General features: G+C 36.6%; 1 protein-coding gene across 1 annotated transcript in view; it reads left to right on the top strand.

Annotated features, from left to right (window-relative positions):
• Positions 1 to 18565, top strand: part of NKAIN3 (sodium/potassium transporting ATPase interacting 3) — a 386537-nt gene that overhangs the window by 136423 nt on the left and 231549 nt on the right. The gene's annotated exons all lie outside the window — the stretch shown is intronic.

Here is an 18565-nt window from a genome sequence, read left to right as displayed (position 1 = left end):
ATCCTGGGTATATCATTTAATCCTGTTTGCCTCAGTTTCCCAACATACAAAAATAAGCAGAAGAAAGAAATGGCAAACCACTTCAGTATCTTTGCTAAGAAAACCCCAAATGGGGTCACAAAAAGTCAGATATAACTGAATAAATGAAAAACAACAAAAAATGTATTGTGCCTCCCTCATATTTATTAGGGCAAGAGATGAGCACTTATATGGATTAATGACAAGAATACAAAGTTAGAAGCTACCTGGGCCATAAAGTGTGATGCATGTATCTCATTTGAAAAGTGACCAACTTTATTTAACACATATTAGCAAGCACATTAAAAAAATGATCAGTATGTAATGTTTCTTAATGGGCCATTATATGCCTTTAATCCAGTGGACTGAACTCTTAAAAAATACATGAGTTGGTGGCATACAGACCATTATCAGCCTGCAGAGCTTTTATCCTATTATTAATAGGTAGGCTTCCTATCTTTGGCTATGGAAATTCTGGGAAAGAACTCAGAGGACATTAGGTATTCAAATTAATCTTTCAAGAAATCGACTTGATGTTTAGCTATAAATTAGTACCTTTTATCAAAGGTGTATCCTTCATTCTAAAAGTACATGAGAACTACATTTGACCTCTGAATTATTGCAGATTCAGCTCTACTTAATGAGTGTCTCAGAAGTTCAGAGTCAGAAATGTTCCAAGTGGCCATTTAATTCAATATTCCCATCTTATGGATGAGAAAAGTGAGGCCTTGAGAAGTTAACTGTCCAAAGTTATATAGGTAATAAGTAGTAGAGGAAGGACGTGAATCTAAGACCTCTCACTCCAAATACCTTGTTCTTTTCAACTGTACCACATTTGTTTTAAGGGACTGGGCTCTTTAGTGGAAGTTGAAAAGAAATTTATCATAAACTATTTTTCAGATCTATCTGAAACAAATTTAAATTATAGGCTTCTACTTTCATAAAATAGGATCCATTATCACCCTCCCAGGCACCTATACTCACCACTTCATTGACATTCTATACTCAGTTGGGAGTGTGGCAGATAGTGTTAGCCCTCATCTTCCTGAATTCAAATCTGGTCTCAAATACTTACTAGTTTTGTGACCCTGGGCAAGTCACTTCACCTTTCACTCAGTTTCCTCATCTATAAAATGAGCTGGAGAAGGAAATGGGAAATCACTCCAATATCTGCCAAGAATACCACAAATGGGATCATAGTTAGATGGGCCTGAAACAACTGAACTGAATGCTTCTCAATCTAACTAATCTCACCTATACAATCTGTTGCTAAATCTTGTTGTTTCTACCTTCACAACATATCTCACACCTGTCCCCTTCTCTCCATTCACACAAACATAGCCCTAGTTCAGACCCTCATCACTTCTCTCCTGGACTAAGATCATTGTGCAATAGTTTTCTCTTTGGTCTCCTTGCCTCAATTTTCTGTCCATTTCAATCCATCCACCATTTAATTCTCGAGATGATTTTCCTGATGCATAGGTCTTATAATGTCACGCAGAAACACACACATACACACACACACACACACACACACACTCTCTCTCTCTCTCTCTCTCTCTCTCTCTCTCTCTCTCTCTCTCAATAAAATTCAGTGAGTTCTTATTATGTGAAAAATCAAATATCCCTCCAGTTGGCATTTTAAAGTTCTTCTCAACCTGGTGGATTCTTTCTTTTCTATTCTTCTTACAGTCTTCTTCTTTCTATGAGGTGGGGTTTTAGAGTGTGCCAGGAGTACTACTACCTCTGGTGTGAGAACTTGCTGAGTCCTTCTCAGCACCACTCTCTTCCTTTGAGGTACACTTGCCACCTAGCCCTCACTTGTGACTCTAAAAAATTGTAGTATGTACAGCAGCCACAACCCAGTAAAACAACCCAATTGGCAGGCAGACTAAACCAGGTTGAGGGCAACTGACAGAACTTAAACCTGTAGTTGAGGTAGGCATTTGAAGAATTCATCTGGTAGAATGAATAGATGAGAACAATTTGTTCCAACAGCTTTGAAGGCAGAGGATGCAGGCACTGTGGAGAGCTTAGAGCTTAGTCAGATATCAAAGATGTCAAGATCATCTACTGCATCCTGGGTCATCGCCAGTCATTCTGACTCTTGTCTTGTCACTGAATTCAGTGAGTCTAGAAGAGAGAATGAGATTGATGACTTTGTCCAACTCTGCCTCTCTTAAATTCAGTTCATGCATGAATCAAGATAACACCTTGGTCCTCTTCAAAATGGAGGTAGAACAACAAGGTCCAGTAACACTAACCCACCTCCTGTTCCTCTCACACAAACTATAACTCCAGACTCCTTTCCATTTCACTTGCTGTCTCCCATGCTTAAAATGTTTTCTCTCCTCACATCCACCTCTGATTACTTAAAGTCTTAGCTCAAAGCTTACCTTCTTTAGGAGGCTTCTTCAGGCCTCTCCCACTGCTGGTGCCATGCCTCTGAGATTACCTTCCATTTACACTGTATTTATTTTGTTGGTTAGCAGGGATTTTTTTTTCATGCTATCTCCTCCATTAGAATGTGAGCTGTTTGAGGGCACAGGTTCTTTGCCCTTTCTTTTATATCTCCAGAACTTTGCACAGTGCCAGGCACATAGTATGTCTTGACTCATTGAATGCTAGAAGAGAAATATTTGTTTATAGCAGGAATGTGCATATTATTATATTTTAAGTGGTATCCAGTTATAATGATGTGCAAATTAGCTGGCACAAAGTTAAATAATTAAATTTATTGAAATACAAGAAATCTTTACATCTTTAGATTTTTTACTATGAAATTTGTCTTTTTGATAAATTCACACTACTTGTCATTAAATGTACAAGATTTTGACACTTTTTTTCCCAATCATTATGAAACCACATTTTTATTGTTTTGAATGTTAAACCTACCTTTAGTAAAGATTCCATTTTTCGAAGTCAAGCCTTGATTTTAGCTGATGAGTTTTCAATGGGATATAAATTGAGCAAGTTCTGAAGTCAATGAAGCATGTTTATCTTCATTTCATAGATAAAATTTCTCAATCTTTCATGATGACTGATGTGGTATAAGGTTATATCTTAGTATTCCATCTCCAATTAGGAATGTCTGTAATTCAAGAACAATGCTGCTTCTCCATATATTGTAATTATTACTTCAATGGGGATAGGATTTCCAGGATCTTCCCATTTGTGCACTTTTGGTCTCCTGCTGCTTTTGTAGCCTGAAGGAAGGTGGCAAAAAGCCTACCCAAATTCCATCTGTCCTCAAGTGATTTCTTCCTCCCTCAAGAGACTTCCTCTACCTGCTGCACTCACCTCATCTATAGTTTCTTCTCAAGTGAGAAGAGGAAGTTTGCCTTCCATTTCCTGCATCATGTGTCCCCTAAGGAAAGGCAGCAAGGGGCCAAGCTGAGTAATTTTCATCTATACCAGCATAAGGCAATTTCCATCTCAGGCTGCCAGCCTGATGACTTAACTGGAATATAGAGAATCCCTAGAGGAAAAAGGAACAACGTTCCTTTTGATCTCAGGGTTTCCATCTCCTAATGTACTAAGCCTTTGAGAGAAAAGAAAGAAGAAAATTGGTAAGGAATAGGGCTTTCATCCCAGAGAGAATGGTTTACTGCTTAATCTCCAGCCTTTGGAAGGAATAGGAATACACAATTTAGGATCCTCAAATAACCACTGGCCTTCCATCTTGTGATATACTTATCTTCAATCGAATTTCTACCCCCTGCATAAAGAGAAATGGCACTATCCACTCAATAATAAACATTCTCACACTAGGTCATACCCTTCACATCTCAGTGATTCTGAGCCCCTGAAGGTCATAATCCAAACTCCATTCTCCATCCTCCACCATCCCATACCTATTTCCATCCCCCCAGCCCTCCCACCCCAATATTCTAACCAAATGCTCCTCTCTACTGGAATGCCTCTTCCATTCTTTTCCTCTTTCACTCCTTTCATCCTTTAGCTGTTACTGAAACCTGGTTCCCCTCTGATGACATAATCTCCCTGGGTATGTTTTTTCAGTATTAACAACACCTTCATTTATTCATCTTAGATCACTGGTCAAAGCAAGTAAATGGGAAAATTCCTTGCTCACCCACTGTAGGTTCTCTCCCTACCTCCATCACTCAATAGCCTCTCATTCTGTCAACTTCATGCAATTCATATTTATCACCCAATCAAAAACCTTAGGCCTATTGTCTACAGACCTCAAGGCCATATCCCTTCCTTTCTAAATGAAGTCAGTACATGATTCATGATTTTTCTCTCCTCTGCAACTCCTCTTCTCATATGAGGGGTCCTTGATATATATATATACACATACCTACCCTTTTCTTTCTCTTTCTCTCTCTCTCAACTAAAATGTTGCAAAAAAGTTTGTTATACCCATATATTCACATACATGCTTGTAATAATTATATATGCATATATACATATATATAACATGCTTAATTATCATCACTATGTAGATGAATTCATATCTTTACATCCAGTCAATCACTTCTTTCAAAGCTCAATATAACTGCCAACATCTCTAGGAAACCTATCCTGATTCTATACTGTGCCCAACTGTTATTGTCTTCCCTCTGGAAAAATTACTTTTTTATGTACTCTGTACATTTTGTTTCTTCTGCATTAAGATAAAACCTTAATCAGGGAAGACACAGCTTCATTTTTATCTGTGTATTCATAATGCCTATAAAAGTGTGGAACATAGTAGGCATTGAGTGAATGTTCATTGCATTGAATAGACTATAAATTCTGTAAACTAGCTTTTCTAAGCCTTAATTGGTTTTCCTTTCCCTGACTCCACCTAAATATTGTGTCCTACACACAGTAGGTGCTCAAGAAATGTATGTAAAATTTAATGTATATTATCTTATATTTTATTGTTAATTTTTGCAAAAAACTAAAGTATTACATAGTTTTTGAGACTAAAAATCTGAGTAGGACTTAGGTCTACTGTATTTTGATTGCAACTGTCAGGAAAATAGCCTTGTAATAAGTGATTTCTTTAAGACAGCTGAGTGAATGGCATTAACACTCCATAACCTATCAAAAAAAAAGGTTGACAGGAGAACAATGTATACAGTAATAGAAATATTCTACCAAGATCAACACTGAGGAACTAAACTATTATCAATTTTAAAAAGTCTATGAGTTAACCACAAGAGACTCATCAAGAAAAAGCTATCCAAAGCCAAAGCAGGAACTATTGGAATCTGAGTGGAGATCACAACATGCCATCTTAAACTATATATCCTTCATGAGATTTCTATTATATGTGTGATATGTCTTTTATCATGATTTGGCCAATATGGAAATATATATATACATATATATGTATATATNACTGCCCATCCCTTGGGCAATGAATGAACAAGTTGCGGAATATGGTTGTAAAGAATACTATTGCACCATGAGAAATGACAAATAGAATGAATTTTTTTAAACTGAACTTCTATGAACTGATGCAAAGTGAAGTGAGCAGAACCAGGACAACAATGTATTCTGTAACAGAAACATTATATGATGATCAACTAACTGTGAAGAACTAAACCATTGCCAGCAAAACAAGTTCCCAAGATTTTCACAAGGGACCCATGATGAAAAATGCTATCTACAGTCAAAGAAGGAACTGTTGGAATCTGATTACATATCAAAATACCTCATCTCCCCTTTCATTTCCTACATGAATTTTTTATTGTATGTGTGATAAGTTTCTTCTGTCATTGCATGAGCAATATGGAAATATGTATTGCATGAAAGCACTGGTATAACCTGTATCAGACTATTTACCCCCTTTGGATGGGTGAGGAAAGGAGAAAATCTAAATCCTAAAATATCAGAAAACAATTATCAAAAATTGTTTCTACATGTAACTGAAAAAGAAAGAAAAACGTTAAAAAAGGGAAAAAAAGGAAAGGTTGGGAGCACCCAGATAGGGAATAGAAAATCCGACCCAGAGACACAGTTCCTGGCTTCAAATCTAGCCTCAGACACTTCCTAGCTGTGTGACCCTGAACAAGGTACTTAACCCCCCATTGCCTAGCCCAGGGGTTGGCAATGTATGGCTCTCTAGCCATATCTGGCTCTTTTGAGGGCCAGATATGGCTCTTTCTGCAGGAGCCATAAAGTCAATTTTTTTTCAGGCGCTGTTACAGGAGCGCGCACTGTGAGCACTGTACAGCTCTCATGAAATTACATTTTAAAAAATGTGGCGTTTATGGCTCTCATGGCCAAAAAGGTTGCCAACCCCTGGCCTAGCCCTTACTGCTCTTCTGCCTTGGAACTAATACAGACTACTGATTCTAAGACAACAGGTAAGAACTTTTTTTTAAAAGAAAAAAGGATTACAGATCAACACTTTTCAATATTAAACAATTTATCTTCTCAGGGACTGCAGTGTATGAAACATTTTTCTCAATTTATTCTGTGGTTTTGGCCCCTAGATTTTTTTTTGTCTTCTATTTCCTCATTCTTGTATCATGTTTGATATCTGCTTCTCTCAAGATTTGGGTTTGTACTTAATTTCTACTTCTGCTGGTTCATTTGAATTTGATATTTCTGGCTTCCTTCCTACTCTGCTTGATCTATCATTAATGACTTTGGCATGAACTAATATCCCACTAGAATTCTCAGTCAGCCACAGCCTCCACTGTGGCTATTGGCTGCTAAACCCTTACCTCATGCCAATTTACATTGGACTACTTAGAGTAACTAAGAGATGTTCTCTGCACAGCATCTACTCATATGAAAAATTTGTAATTATCTACCTTATTTGATCAATGTTGACATTTGAGTGGATTCTTATAATTAATGTAATTATTAATAATCTGCTTCCATGATACTCTATGATTATAAAGCATTTCATCTAATTATTTCATTTGATTCTCCCTTTAATCATCTGTTAGGAAGTACAAGTAGTTTTTTAGCATTTTCAGAAGAGGAAACTGAGACTTAAACAATTAAAGTGGCTTCTCTGTCATCACATAGCAAGCAAATAGCAAATCAAACAATCAAATCCAAGTCTTTTGAATTCTATCCACTATACTTTTGGCTTGCTAAATGAAATAAACCAAATAATTCATGAGTAATCTTTTTTTGTGTACTGTATGGACATAGGCTAAAAATCTTTTTTTTTTAAATTATCTCATATGGATATTGGTTTGGGAAGTTGAGGGAAGAAAGATCCTACAAATAAGTTTTAAAACGTTTAGAATCAAATCTTTTTACCAGCTTAATATACATTTGCTTATGATATGATAATGACAGTACAAAAGATCATAGTGAGGATCAATCGTTGGAGAGATAATCAGCCAGTCAGTAGTTCACTGAGCACTGTGCTAAGTGCTTTACAATTATCATTTGAGCCTCACAACAACATTGAGAGGGGGGTACTAAAATTATCTCCATTTTACAGATGAAGAAACTGTGACAAACAGGTTAAGTGGCTTGCTTAGGGTCCAACAGCTAGTGCATGCCTGAGACCAGATTTGAATTCAGATCTTCTTGACTCTAGGTCAGACTTTCTATCCACTGTGCTCCTCTCCCTTCTCACATGGTATGGGCGTTCTTATTGGTAGTCAGGGAACGTCATAATATTCCTCAGAGGTAGCCCTAGGTTTGGTTTAAGTCTCAACTTCATGTATTTAAAATAACCTGAAATTTAAAGTGGAGGAAACTTATTTTCAGTCATTCTTTTCATCTTCCTGCCCATCTAATCTATAACTCCCTACAATTCTCCAGCATGTTGCCTGATCTAGCCTCAAGTGAGGCAAATGATGAGTCTGCAATCACTTCCAGTAAGAACCTATTCTCCAATATAATCAAGCTCCCTACTAGGAAATGGTGCCTGCTCATCAGCCCCAAATTGCCCTTGCTGCTATTCATTTTCATCCAATTGCTTCTTATTATGCCCAGTTGGGCCACTCTTGGGACACTGGCCTGTAAGCTCAAGAATAAAAGATAAGCACTGAAAAGGCCTGAAATAAAAGAAATCAGTTTCAACCACAACATTGTGGCACACTAAACTGCCATCTTGTTCATTCCCCTCCCAGTCATCTATTTTATTTTAGTTTCTAAATGATTCTGAAAAAGCGATCAGGGATTTTATAAATGACAGGTGGAAATCATGATTTGACTGATACGTAGGTCCTGACTGTACCTGGGTCTGCTTTTCTTTGTTGGTTATAAGTTAGTCTGAAATTTTTACAGAAAAGTGATGATAATGAAAATGATGATGACTGATGGTGATCGACACACATCACCAATTTAAATTTTAAGAAGCTGAGTAGAGAGTTTATGTCAGCAAAAAAAAAAAAAAAAAAAAAAAAAAAAAAAAAACACCTTCAATTTGAATCCTGCCTCTGACACATATGGCTATATTATTCAGGCAAGCCGCTTCTCCTTGTGGTACTCCAAGATAATCTCAAAATATAAGATGCATAACAGGTACCAAACTGCACTACCAGGGAGAGTTGCTTCATTGGGAGTTCCCTGTACTCTTAAAATCACAGGTCCAGTCTAAAAGTTATTAATAGTTATATGAATACAATACAAACCCTGTTAAGGGAGAGATTTTATGTAATATTAACATTTTACAGATGAGAAAAATGGAACTGAAAAAAAGCCAGATGACTTGTCTTGGGTTCCATAATTTAGTACCAGAGCCAAAATCAGATCCCAGGTCTTCCTAACTCTGTCTGGTATCATATCAACTAAAATACACATTTTCTTAATTAATAGTGACATTTGAGTTGCTACCCTAAAAGGAAATTTGTTCAGTGAAGAGATATCAAAAAACAAACCATATTAACTAAACCAAACTATCCTGAAATGGCATGTAGTACAATCTATAGCATTGAACTAGGAATCAAAAAGAACTAGATTCAAATACAGTCTCTGATAATTGTTAACAGTGTATTCCCTGGTGGATTATTTATCCCCGATGATACTCTGTTTCCTCTTCTGTTAAAGGGGATAATACCAATGTAACCTACCTTGTAGGCCAACTAAATAGCTCATTGGATAGAGCACTGGACCTGGAGTCAGAAAATGACAACCTATTTCCCTTAATCCACTGGAAAAAGGAAGTGGCAAACCACTCCAGTATCTTTGCCAAGAAAATCACATGGACAAAATGGTCCATATAATCATTGAGAATTGGACACAAAGAATTGGGCTGAACTACAACCTTGAAGAATATTTTGAGGGACAAATGAAATAAAATTTGTAACATTTATATGCCAATTTTCTTTCTTTTTAAAAAATTATTCTATTTATGATTTGTGGCCACATTGAGCCTATCTTGAGTTCAGAAATATAAATTCTTTTATGATTAGGATAGTGACTTCTTTCCCAATTGATATCATTAAAGAAATTGCACTGTATATTTTTAATTACTCTTGGTGTTTAGCAAAACTTAGAATTAAAAGTAGGAAGATGTTGATACTAACTTGTACACAATATATATATATATGTATACATACATATATATATATAATTATTTGACTAACTCTAAAAATTGTGAAAAATTTTCTGAAATTGTAAAAAAAAGTAAAATTACTATCTTACAATTCGAACTCTATCACATTCATGTTAGATAGTACATGGATCTTATTCTAGGGCCTGAGATGGGCAAGAAGTCCTCTGACACTCCTTTTAGTTCTGATCACAGTTAGCAACCTTTCTCTGGAATGAGTAGCATTTTTTTTTATTTTGATGGTGATGTTCTATACCTCAATCCTAAAATCCAGAGGCAATCTGAGGCATTAAGCTTCTTTAACCAAGACATCACTACCCACTTCCTCTGGCATCTTTGCATTTTACCTACTTTTGAAAGCCCAAAGGTGGATTGATATTAGAGTCAGAAAAAGGGGAGAAAAGCAAGGGTAAAGAGGTGGGGAATGGTCTGCCACTTGACTTTTTCATCCTGTTCTCTAAACAATGCCATCTGAGGCCTCTGTATAGTAAGCTAAATCTTAACCAGAATTATCCTTCTTTTTTTTGGTTTTTGCTCAGTTTGCCTCTTGGATCTTTATCAAGTTCCTCCTTGACCTTTAGGTGATTAGGGGTAAGATCATTTTCAAACTTTCTGCTTTTAGAAACTTTATAATTTAAAAATTTCTTACATTCACTTGCAAGTTTCTAGTGACTTTCTTCATAGAACCAGCATATTGTAACACAAAGCCTATAAGAGTCCTTGAAAGGATTTTTATCTACAGACTGGAATTTTAAAACAAATCAGTGATACCAAAAGACCAAAGCCAATATGCCACAGGACATAATTCTTTGCTGAAGAATGGCTCAATTTCAAAAGGAGAGGGAATCTGGAGTTTGACATTTAATTGGAAAGCACGTTCTCACCATACCAAGAGTATTCCAAATGGTGTTGGCTGATATTTAACTTAGTATTGGAAAGTTAAGGAAGGAAATTAATAAACCCTGATAAGCAAAAAAGAAGCTCAAAATTTTCTTTTGAATAAAGACGAGGAATTTGCCTAGTGACCCTATATGCATATTGATTTTTCATTAGTTTCAAAGGCTGTTTCCACTGAAGTCCTAACCTAGTAAGGTCATTAGTTTTAAGTTGTGGTGACTTTAAGAGTCTTGAAGTCTGTGCCAGAAGAACATGGAGCTCTAGCAGGTCCTACCAAGCTGAGTAGACTTAAAGAATGTGTCTTATTACAAAGATGAGGTTGAATGTAGAGAAACTCATCATATGAAGTTAGATACCAGGTGATGTTTTTGTTTTTCTTTTTGTTTTAGCTGAAGTCACTAATGAAGATCTCCTACTCAGGTACCAGTAGGATAGAAAAATTGCAAAAGTTGCTTGGTGAAATTATTCATACAGTATAGACTCTTATCATGTTCATGTTAGATAATCTCCAGATCCTTTACTTGGGACCCAAATGGACAAGAACTCCCTCAAAGCTGTCTTTTCTCCTGATCTGAGGCAGTCATTCGTTGAAATAAACAGGTTCATTTCCTTTCTATATCTCATCCCTAAAATCTGAGGGCAGACTTCCAGGTTAAGATGGCTGCAGAGTAGAAGCAAGGCGCTTAACTCTCTTAACCAACGCATACATGATACCTCAAAAGGACACAAAAATGAAATCGAGATGAACAAAGGGACCCCACGATAGGGAACAGCATTGATGGCACTTGGGATTTGGGCATTTCCATGCTATAAAGGAGTGAAATAGCTCCCAATAAAATGTGAGCTGATCAACCAACCCCCCCCCCCACCTACAATGCCAGAGCCAGCACAGTAGAGTTAGAGCAAGCGTGGGGCATTCATCAAGTTCTTGGCAGCTAACTGGGACCACCAAGGGCTTGCTTTCGAGGGCAGCAAGACTTAAGACAAGAGGCTAATCAACATGGACGTTGAGCTCAGACCATGGGTGCAGACCTAGAATGTGGACTGTGGGCGTGGACCTAGAGCTGTGGGATGAAAGACAGTGGAAGCAGTGTGCTAAGATTCATAAAGGAGCTTTGGGCAGAGAGAGGAGCAGCATGGGGCAATATCTGGGGTCCTGGCAGCAGACTGGGACCACCAAAAGGCTTGAACCTGAGAATCACTAGACTTGAGACCCCAGGAGCCTAAAGAAAGTAGTCCTTGGGCATGAGGATGTAGCTGAGAGGGTTGGCACTGAGCTGTGGTTCGTAAAGTAGCCTCAGGCAAAATATGCTCCATAGCTCTATACACAAAGAGGCTGCCTGCCTCACCCAGACTTCTGACTGAGAAAGAAAAACCAGCCTAATAATGGCAAGCAATACCCAAGAACTAACCAAGATATAGAACAAGTGGAAAGCATTAACACTCGATAACTTTTACACAGAAAAATATCACATAACAGAGAGGACAGCAGAGGAGGACAAAGAAGTAAACACATCCAAACTTTCCCAAAAAAGGGAAAATTGGTCACAAGATCTTGAAGAGTTCAAATCTGAGATCATGAGAAAGATGGAAGAGATTTGGCAAGAAAAGTGGTAAAGAGCTCAAAAGGAAATTAACAGGTTAAAAGACAGAAACTCCCAACTGGAGAAAGATGTCCCCAAATCAAAAGAATTAATAAGCAAATTGGAGACCAAAATTAAACAGCTGGAAAACAGGATAGACCAAACTGAAAAGGAAAATCAAAAGAGTATAGCAGAAAACCAATCTCTAAAGACCAGAATTGGGCAAGTAGAAGCTAATGATGTTGCAAGGCAGCAAGAACTAATAAAGCAAAGTAAAAAGAATGACAAAATAGAAGGAAACATGAAATATCTCACTGAGTGAATGACAGGTCAAGAAAACAGGTTTAGAAGAGACAATTTGATAATCATTGATCTTCCTGAAAAATCAGAAATTAATAGAAATTTGGAAACCATACTACAAGAAATTATCCAAGAAAACTGCCCTGATGTTCTTCAACAAGAAGGCAAAATACATTGAAAGGATCCAAAGATCATCCTCTACACTAAACCCTCAAAAGTCAACTCCCAGGAATATAATTGCCAAATTCAAGAGTTTCCAATTTAAGGAAAAATATTATAAGAAGCCAGAAAGAGACAATTCAGATATCGAGGAACACCAATTAGGATTACACAGGATCTGGCAGCCTCCATGCTAAAAGACCACAAGTCTTGGAGTCTAATATTCAGAAAGGCAAGAGAACTCAGTCTAGAACCAAGGATCACCTACTCATCAAAACTGACTATATACTTCTAGGGGAAAGTATGGGCATTCAACAAGATAGAAGATTTCCAAGTATTTGTAAAGAAGAGACCAGAACTAAATGGAAAGTTTGATATCCAACCACAAAAATCAAGAGAAACATGAAAAGATAAATAAGAAACAGAGGGGAAAGAAAGAATACTCTTTATTTTTAAATGTGCGTCTTTAAGGGATTCAAAAAGATCAAATTATTTGTATTTCTATATGGAGAAATATTATGTGTAATTCTCAAAATATGTACTGACTATTATAGTAATTAGAAGAATTATTCATAGGGAGAGGTTGTAGTACTAAATAGTCTATGGGGAAAAAAGGGGGTGGGGGGAAATAGAAGATGGCACCAAGAGAAACTTGAAGGAATAAGAAAAATAGGATAATATATAACACACAAAGACAAGAAAGGGGAGGGGATGAATATTATTATAAGAAGGAGAAGAAGAGAGTATTAATAGAAAATACTTAAACCTTACTCTCAGCAGAATTAATCCTGAGAGGGAAGAGTAGCTATATCCTTTGGGATATAGAATTCTATCTTACCCTACAGAGAAAGTCAGATGGTATAAACCAAGCAGGACAGTGGTGTGGGGAATTCAAAAAGGGAGGGGAAGAAAGGGGGGAGGGAATTCATTAATAAGAGGGGAACAAAAAGGGAAGGGTGGAAAAGGAAGTAAACTAAGGGAGGGGGTAAGGAGGACTGATTTAAAACAAACCACTGGCTTAAAAGGAAATAGCATAAGAAGAAGGGACAGGACAAGGAGAATCAAAATGTCTGGGAATACACAGTTGATAATAATAACTCTGAATGAGAATGGGATGAACTCACCCATAACATGAAAGCAAATAGCAGAAAGGATTAGAAACCAAAATCCTACCATATGTTGTCTACAAGAAACACACGTGATACAGGCAGAGATACATGGAGTAAAAATAAAAGTCTGAAGCAAAATCTATTAGACTTCAACTAAGAAAAAGAAGGCAGGAATTGCAATCATGGTTTCTGACAAAGCCAAAGTAAAAATAGATCTGCTTAAAAGAGAGAGGGAACGTAATTACATCCTGATAAAAGGCAGTATAAACAATGAAGAAATAGAAGTACTCAAAATGGTATAGCATCCAGATTTCTAAAGGAGAAACTGGGAGAGCTCAAGGAAGAAATAGATAGTAAAACTATACTAGCGGGAGATCTAAATATTCCTCTTTCAGATCTAGATAAATGAAACCAAAAAAATAAATAAGAAAGACATGAGAGGTGAATGAAGTCCTAAAAAACTTAGATTTAATAGATATGTGGAGAAAAATAAATAGGGACAAAAAGGAATACACCTTCTTTTCAGCTGCACATGGTACATTCACAAAGATTGACCATGTACTAGGGCATAGAAACATGGCAAAAAAATGCAAAAGATTAGAAATATTAAATGCAACCTTTTCAGATCATAATGCTATAAAAATAATAATTAGAAGGGCACATGGATAGGCAAATCAAAAAATAATTGCAAATTAAATAATATGACTCTCCAAAATCAATTAAAGAACAAATCATAGAAACAATCAATTATTTCATAGAAGAGAATGACAATGATGAGACATCCTTCCAAAATCTGTGGGATGCAGCTAAAGCAGTACTCGGGGAAATTTATATCCTTGAGTGCATATATTAACAAATTAAGGAGGGCAGAAATCAATGAATTGGGCATGCAACACAAAAAATTAGAAAGCGAGCAAATTAAAAACCCCCAGATGAAAACTAAATTAGAAATACTAAAAATTAAGGGAGAAATTAATAAAATCGAAAGTAAAAGGACTATTGAATTAATAAATAAGACTAGAAGCTGGTATTTTGAAAAAACAGATAAAATAGACAAAGTACTGGTCAATCTAATAAAAAAAAGGAAAGAAGAAAACCAAATTGACAGTATTAAAGATGAAAAGGGAGACCTCGCCTCTAATGAAGGGGAAATTAAGGCAATCATTAAAAACTATTTTGCTCAATTATATGGCAACAAATATAACAATTTAGGAGATGTGGATGAATATTTACAAAAATATAAATTGCCTAGATTAACAGCAGAAGAAATAGAATACCTAAATAATCCCATATCAGAAATAGAAATTGAACAAGCCATCAAAAAACTTCCTAAGAAAAAATCACCAGGACCTGATGGATTCACAAGTGAATTCTATCAGACATTCAAAGAACAACTAATCCCAATACTCTACAAATTATTTGACATAATAAGCAAAGAAGGAGTTCTACCAAACTCCCTTTATGACACAAATATGGTGATGATCCCAAAGTCAGGTAGAACAAAAACAGAAAGAAAATACAGACCAATCTCCTTAATGAACATGGATGCAAAAATCATAAACAGAATACTAGGAAAAAGACTCCAGCAAGTGATCACAAAGGTTATTCATTATGATCAGGTGGAATTTATAACAGGATGTAAGGATGGTTCAATGTTAGGAAAACCATTCACATAATTGACCATATCAACAAACAAACCAATAAAAATCACATGATTATCTCAATAGATGCTGGAAAAGCCTTTAAAAAAAACAACACCAATTCATATTGAAAACACCAGAAAGTATAGGAGTAGAAGGGCTTTTCCTAAAAATAATAAATGGAATATATCTAAAACCATCAACAAACATCATCTGCAATTGGGATAAATTGGAAGTCTTCCCAATAAGATCAGGAGTGAAACAAGGATGCCCATTATCACCTCTGTTATTTAACATTGTACTAGAAAAACTAGCATTACAATTAGAGAAGAAAAAGAAATTGAAGGTATTGAAATAGGCAGTGAGGGGACCAAGCTATCATTCTTTGCAGATGATATGATGGTCTACTTAAAAAGTCCTAGCGAATCAACTAAGAAGTAGTGGAAATAATCAACACCTTTAGCAAGTTTACAAGATGCAAAATAAATGCACATAAATCATCAGCATTTCTATATATCTCCAACACATTGCAGCAGCAAAAGTTAATGAGAGAAATTCCATTTAAAATCACCGTAGAAAACAAAAATACTTAGGAATCTATCAGCCAAGACAAACACAGGAATTATGCCAACACAACTACGAAACCCTTTCCACCCAATTAAAACTAGATCTAAACAATTGGAAAAATATTGATTGACAAACTAACATAATAAAAATGACCCTCTACCCATATTAATTTACTTATTTAGTGCTGTAACTATCAAACTACCAAAAAATTTTTTACTGAATTAGAAAAAAAACTATAACAAAGTTAATTTGGAAAAAACAAAACCCCAAGAATATCAAGGGAAATAATGAAAAAAATATGAAGGAAGGTGGCCTAGCAATTGAAATAAAAGTAAATTTAAAAAAGGTAAATAGGGGGTTTGGGTCCTTTGGTGGGAGAGGAGGGTACAATAGTGAATTTAGGTAGTAAGGAGAGATATAAGGGAATGACTGAGTTTAGGGAAATAGAGGACAAGGCAGTATAATGAACGGTAAGGGAGATGATGAGGTAATTAGGGGAGGCAGCTGCAACAAGGAGACACTCAGACTAGAGACAGAGGTTACTGGGGAAGGAAGGCTGGACTCTTCCAGGCAAAATGGTATTTCTATAGACACAAAGGTTAGGGCCAGTCAGAAGTGGTTTGAATCTGACTAGAAGGCTTTCTAGTCAGTTTCTCAAGTCCACAAAGGAGTCCAGAGGCTCCTCCCTGCCAATGAAACTGAAGGGTTTCCAGGAGGAAGTATAGAGACAACTACTTCCTCCCAAGATGGACGCCTTCAGCTTCCTTCAGGAATAATTCCTTCCCTCCTTCAACCCTCACTTATTGTCGAGCCAATGATTTAGCAAAGGGTTTGAATAGGTAGCAATGGGGTTCATTAAAGTTTCAGGGTTGATTATTAAGGAGAGAAGAGTTCAGGGTTTCCCTAACAGCTGCTAGGGAGAAGCTCAAGGAGGGGGAGGGTCACCGGAATGGCTTGGACTGAGAGAGAGCCTGCTCACTCTCAGGCGGGGGAAGTTTGGCTGCCCTTGAGGTTAGGGAGTACTAAAACAATGAAGGGAAGGATAGTTTGTTTCAAGGGTAAGCCCTACTTGTTTATGGGGAACTAAATCCTCAACGTCTAATTGCTACAACTAAAAAATCTACCCTTCTCCCAAAGCCCATAGGAAATCAGGAAGGTAATAGGGGAATGATATAGGGAAGATCAGGGAAGGTCCAGAGAAGTTAGCTAAGCTCCAAAAATACAAAGACAAAAGCACGGATTCAAGGCAAGGTTTCAGCTTGAAAGCAGAGCCCAGTTTGCCCCTCCACTCTTCACAAGCTTCTAGGACTAACTGAACTTTGTCAGAGTTCTAAGGCTGGCCAACTGCCAGAAGTTCTACAGTTATGTTTTGCAAGGGCAAATGCCTTGATTGCATCTCTGCATTACACAATACCAGATATTAAATTATACTATAAAGCAGTGCTCATCAAAATAATATGGTACTTGCTAAGAGACAGAAGGGAAGATCAGTAGAATAGACTTGGGTTAAGTGACCTCAACAACACAGTCTATGATAAACCCAAAGAACCCAGCTTTTGGGAAAAAAAACCCATTATTTGACAAAAACTGTTGGGAAAATTGGAAAACAATATGGGAGAGATTGGGCCTAGATCGATATCTCACACCCTATTTCAAGATCAGCTCAGAATGGGTGAATGAATTCAATATAAAGAAGGAAACTATAAGTAAATTAGGTGAGCACAGAAGAGAATACTTGTCAGATCTCTGGGAAAAGGAAAGATTTCAAAACCAAGCAAGAGTTAGAAAAAATTACAAAATGTAAAATAAATAATTTTGATTACATTAAACTAAAAAGGTTTTGTACAAACAAAACCAAAGCTGCCAAAATTAGAAGGGAAGCAACAAATTGGGGGAAAAAATCTTTATAACAAAAAACTCAAACAGAGGTCTAATGACTCAAATTTATAAGGAGCTAAATCAATTGTACAAAAAATCCAGCCACTTCCCAATGATAAATGGGTACAGGACATGAATAGGCAATTTTCAGATAAAGAAATTAAAACTATCAACAAACACATGAAAAAGTGTTCTAAATTCTCTTATAATTAGAGAAATGCAAATCAAAACAACTCTGAGGTACCACCTCACACCTAGCAGATTAGCTAACATGACAGCAAAGGAAAGTGGTGAATGTTGGAAGGGATGTGGCAAAATTGGGACAGTAATGCATTTCTGGTGGAGTTGTGAATTAATTCAACCGTTCTGGATGGCAATTTGGAACTATGCCCAAAGGATTTTAAAAGACTTTTGATCCAGCCATAGCATTACTTGGTTTATACCCCGAAAGAGATAGTAAGGAAACAGACTTGAACAAAAATATTTATAGCTGTGCTCTTTGTGGTGGCAAAAAATTGGAAAATGAGGGAATGTCCTTAGATTGGGGAATGGCTGAACAAATTGTGGTATCTGTTGGTGATGAAATACTATTATGCTCAAAGGATTAGTGAACTGGAGGAATTCCATGTGAATTGGAATGACCTCCAGGAATTGATGCAGAGTGAAAGGAGCAGAGCCAGGAGAACTTTGTATACAGAGACTGTGGTACAATCACACATAATGGACTTCTCTACTAGCAGCAATACAAGGATCCAGAGCAAGGCTGAGGGACTTATGAGAAAGAAAACTAGCCACATTTAGAGGAAGAACTGTGGGAGTAGAAATACAGAAGAGAAACAACTGCTTGAACACATGGGCTGATGAAGATATTATTGGAGATGTAGATGTTAAACGATAATTCTAGTCCAAGTATCAATAATATGGAATTAGGTC

Source organism: Gracilinanus agilis, chromosome 1 (genome assembly GCF_016433145.1).
Source record: "Gracilinanus agilis isolate LMUSP501 chromosome 1, AgileGrace, whole genome shotgun sequence".
Classification (NCBI taxonomy): domain Eukaryota; kingdom Metazoa; phylum Chordata; class Mammalia; order Didelphimorphia; family Didelphidae; genus Gracilinanus; species Gracilinanus agilis.
The sequence above is the reverse complement of the archived record's forward strand: the minus strand, read 5'-3'. Positions and strand labels throughout refer to the sequence as shown.